Source organism: Neofelis nebulosa, chromosome 7, assembly GCF_028018385.1.
Source record: "Neofelis nebulosa isolate mNeoNeb1 chromosome 7, mNeoNeb1.pri, whole genome shotgun sequence".
In the NCBI taxonomy this organism is placed as follows: domain Eukaryota; kingdom Metazoa; phylum Chordata; class Mammalia; order Carnivora; family Felidae; genus Neofelis; species Neofelis nebulosa.
In genome coordinates, this window is record NC_080788.1 from 141,707,186 (window position 1) to 141,715,762 (window position 8,577).

At 51.7% G+C, this 8,577-nt stretch overlaps 1 long non-coding RNA gene across 2 annotated transcripts; it reads left to right on the forward strand.

The window, feature by feature from the left end:
* Positions 1-269: 269 nt before the first annotated feature.
* On the forward strand, positions 270-4,035 carry LOC131518276 (uncharacterized). 2 transcript variants are annotated; one of them, XR_009264988.1, is made up of 2 exons: positions 270-666; positions 2,192-4,035. It is a non-coding gene; the product is annotated as an uncharacterized LOC131518276 (long non-coding RNA). The 2 variants fall into 2 exon arrangements; XR_009264989.1 differs by having other exon boundaries at positions 270-616.
* Positions 4,036-8,577: the final 4,542 nt, after the last annotated feature.

Consider the following 8,577-nt stretch of genomic DNA (forward strand, 5'->3'; position numbering starts at 1 on the left):
ATCAAGGTCAGGGGTCTGTCCTGTGGGCCAGACAACTGACTAAGAGCTAGCTTCACGGATTATGTCAGATTGCTCCCCAGTGGCCCCACTAAGGCTGAGATCACCCCCATTCTGCGGACAGTGGTGCTTCCCAGGTCCCAGCCAACTGCCCTTCCCAGCCAGCCAGTGCCTCTTCCTCTCTGGGAAGTTTCTGAGAGAGCTGTGGCTTAGAGCTCGCAGCAGGTAGGAGCAAGACAGCTATATTTCCTCTTGGTCTTGTTCCCAGATGATCTGTCAGAGAGCACTTCTTAGAACAAACGCAGAATACAAAATAACTCGTGCCGCCTTTCTAAAGCCCCCAGGAAGCTTTGGGGTGACATTTTAACTGCCTCCTATCTTGATCTCAGCCCTTGGTTTGCTTTCTTTAAGCACCCATCAGAGGCTGGGCACCAAGGATACAACCAGGTGTGAACCAGGGGCCCCGGGGATGCCAAGGATTGAAGATACAAACGCACATACGCACACGTGCACACCGGTGCATGTGTTCATTTCCCTTCCAGCCCTCGAAACAGCAGTCTATGGGGGAAGCCACGCCGACCTGGCCACGGAACGTACATGCGTGCACGCCCAATGAGGTGTAAGACACTTTGCTTTTCTGCACACACGACTTCATTTATCCTCACTGTGGTAATTCCCCTTACCATTGTCTTTGCGAAATGGACGGTCCCGGTGTATGGTAGATTTGTGTATATTTCCATTTTCCTCACCGGGCTACGCGCGGGCTTTCGACCGAAGCACCCTGTCTCATTAATCATGATGTTCTCGCTCATTGATTCGGCCAAAAAGTGGTCATCGAGCGTCCGGGATCTGCCAGGCTAATGCCAGGCAGAAGAGAAGAGCAGGCTTGGGGACACGCTTCTGCACGAACGAATAAGTGGGTGAACAGCTGAATGGTTTATTGCATGCTGGGGAGACTGGGGGAAGGTGCCGTGGGTGCAGATGCAGGGGGGAGACCTTAGCATTGCCAAGAGAGGAGGTGAAGAGTCTTTCCTTGGCAGAGACAGCGAGTTGGGTGAGGGAGACGGCTTCACATGTACGGGGTTGGGAGCATTGTCCAGCTGTCCACGAGGAGCCGTGGGAACAGCTGACACCTGTTCACCCCTCTTGCCGTCAACATGCACAACCGTGAGCTGCGGGCTGTAGGAGTCTGTGCCCCACGGAGGTCACTTTCACATTATATAAGCTCCTGCGTGTAAAACACACAGCCTGGCGTCCACAAGGCCCCCAGTAAAATCTAGCCGTTAGCAAGACTGTGAGTAGACCCACAGCAAGGTGCCTGCTGGCTTGCCTGAGCCGCCATTTGGAAATATGTGCGTGCACATAAACATTCTGATAGTTGAAAACTAAAATGCGGATGTATGACCAGATCTAGGCTCTCCTGATCGCCGCTCTTTCCCATCTTCTGGCGAAAGCCTTTGTAACATCTGTGAGAAGATTATGAGAAGCCTTCCAGGCTGGCTGAGGACTCTGGCCCGCCAGTCTCCTTGAATCACTGGGGCATCCCTTGTGCCCCTCACTTCTGCCTGCAGGGTCTCCTGTTGGGGAGGGTCTCTTTTCCTTCTGGGTTGATAACCAGAGCTGTATAGACCCGGGTCCCCTGAGCTGGAGGGTAACCCAGCCCACCAATTATTGGAAACTAAAGCCAGGTAATTTGAACCCATCTGCTGGGCGCCTGACCACAAACCACCTCTTAGCTCACCCCAAGCTGGATCCTGTTACTTCCCCAGTGCCTGCCCGGCTTCATTACCACGGCCATGGGAAGGGAGGAAACCAAGAGGTTACCGGGTCTTCAGTTAACGCTTTGTCATTAGCGTGGTTATTACCCTGGTCCTCCCTCCCGGGAGACTTCTAGATATAGGGGCCAGGGGGGGTGATTTGGTAACAGGACCAGAGGTTCCCAGATCTCACCAGATGGAGTGGGGTCCTTATCAGACAGCCTAGCAAGGGGTGGGGGCAGGACGCCTGGCAGGCACGGACAGATTCCAGGAGGCCAGCCGATAGCTTCTTGCTGTAACTGAGTGCCACTAGATCAGACGCTCCACACATGTCTCTTGGGGGCCATTATGGTGACCAGACAAAGTGTGGCCATTGGTGCCAAGCGAGCTTGGTTTGGGAAAAAAAAATAAAAATTCTGCTCCTTACTGTATTACAGAAAGTGTCTTAAACACAGAAGTCTCAAGTGTCCTGACATGACAATGAAGACAACACCTCCATTCCAGCAAGACTTCACGATCCATAGATTAGACTATCTTTCCAGAACCAGAGCACGATCGGACATCTCCGTCAACGTGGAGTGAGCTACGCAGTATCGTAGAAGCCAAGGGAGAGGGTTTGGCCACCTAGGGTCGGTGGGGCCTCTGGGACCACCCAGACCAACCCCCACATCCTCTCTCTGAGGGTGGCACGCACCTCGTTCCTATTTCACGGATTGGAAATCGAGGCTCACGGAGGTTCTGCCCTGTTGAAGGAAGCACACGTGCCGAATGGAAAATTGGCCGCGGAGACGCAGATGTGTCCACATCACGTATCAGTGACGCGGGAGTAAATACACGTGAGAGTCTGGAACGTGGATGAAGGCTGATACGGTCCATATTTGTTTCTATTTCATTGCAGAGTGGTAGAGGGGGAGGTGGGTCCTCACCGCTGTACTCTTGTCCTTGGTCATAGATTCTTTTCTTGGGGAAATCTTCAGTACCAAGTAACTAGGAAGCCTCCTCTCCCAAATGTGATTCCACTCTCAACCCCATTCTGCATTTTACCGAGCATCTTGGGCCGAAAAGAAATTAAATAAATAATGATAGAAGTCCATTTGACTTCAGCATAGCAGAACTAAAAGAGTTTTTGAACCAAGACTAAATTGATCGTGGTAATCTGCCATCGGGAGAGGAGCCAAGCAGCACTTTTGGCTTCCGGCATCGTACCAAAGTCCCAGTCTAGCGGAGAGAGCGTTTTGCTAAATCAAAAGGGACGGTGCTGTGTTTCAAAGTGCGTTTATATTCTAACATCTCATGAGCCTAAAATACCGGCAGGTCTAGCACTAGCACTTTCTCGTTTCTTTCTTTCTTTCTTTTTTAATGATTCCAGGAGTCCGTAGGAGGAGGCACTGTGGGTGCTGTTAGGGTCCAGTCTCACACGAGCCCCAGCACTGGCCCCGCCGATGCCCACGCCGATACCACGTCCCCGGCCTCTGTTTGGTTGTCATTTGCACTGAACCCGCCCCGCCCTCCTTGGTGGCTGTGCCTCCATGTTGACGAAATGTGACCCATCCGATCTGCCAGGAGGCAAATCTTCAGATGTCTCCCAGGCCAGGAAAGAGAACATGTTGGTCTCAAGAATGGACCGGGCTCGAAGCCATCCTTCTTACATTCCTTCCTCGGTCTCCCGCATCTAATATCGAACTGCCTCTTGGACGTGACTCACCCGTGGCCATTCTGCCTTTGCATCCCCCAGCTGATGGGAAGCTCACCACGTCACCAGTCCGTTACAGCCACTCTCTTGGTAAGTTTAGGAGCTGCAGGAGTTGGTGTTTGCCCGTATTTCTAACCTACTCTCCCCGCCCCTCATCTCTGTAAGCAGAGGTTCGATCTCCAACCATGGCGACTCTGTCCTTAAGAGCGTTAGAGTTTGTCCAGCCTCAGAGGTGGTGAATGCGAGCTCTCTGGCCCGAGCGGCAGCTCTGGGCATGGCTGCTGAGCCCCTTGGTCTCAGTTCAGGGGGTACCCTTCAGGAACACCTTCCCTGACCGCCCACCTGCAGTGGCCCCTCACCATGCCACCGCTGTCACCTGCATTCACTCCCTATCCCGGGACCACCTCTTATTCATCCCCTTCACGGCACTGACCGCTGTTCACCTGTGTGTGGTTGTCTATTCGTCACATACCTGTTGACTTACGTATGTGCCACCACGTCCCCTTTATGTATATGTTTGTTTATCTGTGTGCCAGTATGTGCTGTCTACATGCATGTCATTTATTATTAAATAGACATATTTATCAATTCATTTTTTGAGGTTTTTGTTTATTTGAGAGAGATGGAGACAGCATGCGTGGAGGAGGGACAGAGAGAGAGAGAGAGAGAGAGAGAGAGAGAGAGAAAGAGAATCCCAAGCAGGCTCCGCCCTGTCAGCACAGAGCTCCACGTGGGGCTCGAACTCGCGAAACCTTGAGATCAGGACCTGAGCCGAAACCAGGAGGCAGACGCTCAACCGACCGAGCCCCCCCAGGTGCCCCTGTCTGCATGTTTCCGTGTGTGATTATGCACTGTCTCTATACACCTGTAGCCCGTGTATTATCAGAGGCTTCTCGTGTACATGCGGTCGTGCACCGTTTGCGAACTCACTTACGTGTATGTGATCATGTACCATTTAGGAAAGTGTGTACCTGTGTACCATTATGTGCTATTTATGTGCACGCTTACGTGGGCGGTGCTGTACTGTGTATACACATGTTTACCTGGGTTCTATCACGTGCAATGTATGTACCCACCTACCTGCGTGTAATCACGCACTGGGCACGCCTAGCTACCATCATGTGCTGTTCCTGTACCGGCTTACCTGTGTCACGATGTCCTGTTTAAGCATGCATTTACCCGTGTCCTATCAAGTGACCCCTACCTCCAGAAGGTTCACTTGGGTGGGAAAAGGTGGGCCCACCCTCATCACTGCTGCTTCCTTGAAGCCTGCCAGAGCAGCTCCTGAGGGCACACATGCCAATTGAATGGATGACAGGTTTTTCCTGCTGTAAAATGACCCTTTCTGAGACCGGACATCTACCTCACAGCAATGCCCAGCACTGCTCCTGGCCATGGCCTTGAGATCAAAGCTGGTTTCTTTTGCCTGCTGGATGTGGTAAGCTTGGGATCTGTGACATTTGAAAGCAGGAATCTGGTGTCCCCGGTGTCTGCCCGGCTACAACTTAAACATCATCACTTTCCTCTAGGGAAAATATTCTTTCATACCCAGCTCAGCTATCATTTCCTCTAGGAGGAAAGTCTACTCAAATTTAGCTCCTCATTCCAGTTTCTTGGCATCCTTGTGAAGACGGTATCCTAAGACCTACTGCCTTATTCTCCCTCCGGGCTGTGCGAACTTTGGATGTGATTGTCTTCACATTCATCTGGGTCATTGATGAAACTTTGACTGGAGGATTAATTCATACAGATCCCCCCCCACCCCAGGGTGGTTTTCAAAGTCAGTCCCTGGGTCTCGAGCAAGTCTGAGATCACTTGAAGAAAAAAATATCCCAAATATTAGGTCATTTAAAAAGAGGTAATAGAAGCAGGAGAGGACCTTACAAACATATGCTTCAATCACATCTTTTCCAAATGAGAAAACTGTGATCCAGAGAGAAGTCAGTCACATGTGGAAGGGCAGGGCTAGGGGCCGGGGGCTGGTAAGTGGGCAAGTGCCCTTGGAAGCCCGAGGTCATGCCCCAGAGCAAGAAAGGAGTGACCCTGCCTTTTTGGGGCCAAAGGGGCCAAGGTGGACATTGGAACAGCTTCCTCCTCTTGCCACTAGCCTGGAGAAGCACGCACAGCCAGGGCACCCCCAGTTGCCTGGGAGGAGGGTACTGGGAGCTGAGATGCAGAGCCAAAGATCAGAGGTCAGAGGGCCTGCCTCTATGGGACACTGGCATTTGGGGGTGAACGACAGAGGTCAAGGTTGTGGCTAGCCCTGGTCAGCACCAGTAGAGGCCAGGGCAGAGCTATTTGGAGGCAGACAAGACCCGGAATCAAATGGCTGGGTCCCCACCGCCGAGGAGATGCTGGGCCTTTTGGAGAGCCCTGGAGACTCCGGAGAGAATGTAGAAGAGAGAGTCAGAAACTGGAATTCATTAAATCCCTAGTCTCATCCTGAAGTGGAGAGTGACAGATGTGGCTGTGGAATAGCTGGGGAATGTAGCAAAGGGGCAGTATGGAGTAGGGGACGCTCGACAGGGGAGAGGCTGAGGGCAGAGCTGGAGTGGTGGAGAGGCGCCATCACCTCACAGGAACAACCGAAGCAAAGACACAGCAGTGAGATGGGAGGACAGGGTCTGGGGGGGTGGGGGTGGTGGGTGAAATATGGCGGGGGGTGCCGGAATCTTCTTCCTTTCCCGTGCCCGCTGCTCAGAGGCAGAGAGTTACCTCGCAGATTCTACCTATCCCTGCAGTGAGCACAGCCTGACACTTCAGCCAAGAATTGAAGAATGAATTTGGGAGGGAAGACACCGAGGGGAAGGTTATTGGATTTTTTTTTTTCTTTTCATCTTTAGATAGATGAAACCTTCAAAAGAGAAGATTACTGGTCAGTCCCTGCTCTGGCCCCAAGTATATCCTGTTTCTAGACAGGGGATGTTCTCAACATCTGTGACCTTGGCTCTGAACCCACAGAGCCCCAGCTGGAACTCCACCGCAAGGCGGGACGTCTGTGAGCAGCAGCCCTCCCAGGGACCCCACGGTCCCAGGTTGTGGGCAACTTTGGTGGACCATGGAAACGGGCAGGGCCTCAGTTTCTAGATCTGCAAAGTGAGCGTCTTAGCTTCCCCCTGAGATTGTTGTCAGGGTTACACGAAATTATATTTGTTGAAGGGCTCTCTGAACCAGGAGGTGGGCCATGAGTGGGAGGACCAGGTCCCCCCACTTCTTTCCCTGACCGCTTCTTTGTCGCCTTTGTTCAAACACAGGTCTGGGAAGGACAAGAGAGAATAAACACTGTTTTCACACAGTGGCGGCCTTCCTGAAGTGCTAGGCCTTGGGAGAAAGTGGTAGGTAGCTCATTTAATTTTTACCATTATCCTGAGCCGCAGGTATTTTTCTCTCTAGACGTGAGACATCCAAAGCTCTAGAATATTCTGAACCTTGCCCTCTTTCTGGCCCTCTGTGCTTGCGTACCAGAAGGGTGGAGCCACATCTGTCTGTCCACGTTCACCTTGTCTCCAGTCTATTCTGCCCTGGAGGGTATTGGTGGGTTCATGAACAGAGTCTGCATCCGGGAGGGCGGAGACATCCAAAGCTCTAGAATATTCTGAACCTTGCCCTCTTTCTGGCCCTCTGTGCTTGCGTACCAGAAGGGTGGAGCCACATCTGTCTGTCCACGTTCACCTTGTCTCCAGTCTATTCTGCCCTGGAGGGTATTGGTGGGTTCATGAACAGAGTCTGCATCCGGGAGGGCGGAGTCGGGGAGGGGGCCCTTCCCCTGTGAGGGCCGGGACCTGTGTAAGCACTATCCATGTCACGTGTCTTAGAGCTCCATAGGGAACTACTGATGTCCACGGGGCAGACAAGAAAGCCCAGGGGCATGAAGGCCCACTGGCCCGTGCTATGTCACTGAGATCAAAAATAGCAGAGCCAAGCATTTGTCCAAACCCATGCTGTGCCTCCTCCCCCCACATCCCCTGCCCAAGTTGGAATTTGGAGACAGTCGAGGGGAGAGTAGTGACAGAGGCGGTGTCTCTGAGTCCAGTCAGTGGTGAGGAAGGGAGGAAGACGTGGTGTTGCCCTTGGGGTGGCTTTTCGGAGAAAGCAGGGAGGGGTCTGACTCCGGAAGGACAAGTCGTTCTTGGAAGGGAGGCCTGGACCAGCAGAGGAATTTTGTATCCATTTGACAAGTGAAATATGGACACACACCTAAAAATAATGTGTTTTAAGATTCAGTATGCAAATTTGTGTGAACACGGGACTCAAGATAGATCAGTGTTACGTCAACACGACCAGCCCCCAAACCTAGCAGACCTTGATGAGCGAGCCGGGGCTAAACTTGACCGCAGAAGCTGCATTGCGCATCACTGGGATTATCAGTGCCGTCAATGATTAATGGATCAGTATCAATATTTTAGTGTTATTGCTGAGTGTGGGTCCTCATAGCCTTAATAAAAAAATATCTTTGGGGCGCCTGGGTGGCGCAGTCGGTTAAGCGTCCGACTTCAGCCAGGTCACGATCTCGCGGTCCGTGAGTTTGAGCCCCGCGTCAGGCTCTGGGCTGATGGCTCGGAGCCTGGAGCCTGTTTCCGATTCTGTGTCTCCCTCTCTCTCTGCCCCTCCCCCGTTCATGCTCTGTCTCTCTCTGTCCCAAAAATAAATAAAAAACGTTGAAGAAAAAAAAATTTAAAAATAAAAAAAAATAAAAAATAAAAAAAATAAAAAAATATCTTTGAGCAGATCTCTAGGGGTGGTCATCATTTGGATATACAGCAGAACCTTGGTTTGTGAGCATAATTCGTTCCAGAAACATGCTCGTAACCCAGAGCACTTGTGTATCAAAGCGAGTTTCAAGAACCATTGGCTCAGTTGTGAGCACGTGACGTTCGGTGACACGTACTGTTGGTATTGCAAGGCATCGCTTATTTATCAAGTTAGAATTTAGTGGAAGCGTTTGCTCCTCTTGAGGGACGCTGGCAGAACAAGTTGCTCGCAATCCGAGGCTTCGCTGTATTTCTCTTCTTCCGAGCCTCACGACAAGCAGCTTCCTCGATGGCGGTAAGGACTGTGGTTCTAGGACCCACTACATCCTATTCGTGTGTCTTTCTGTGAGTCCATAAACCCCACAGAGACTCAGTTTCC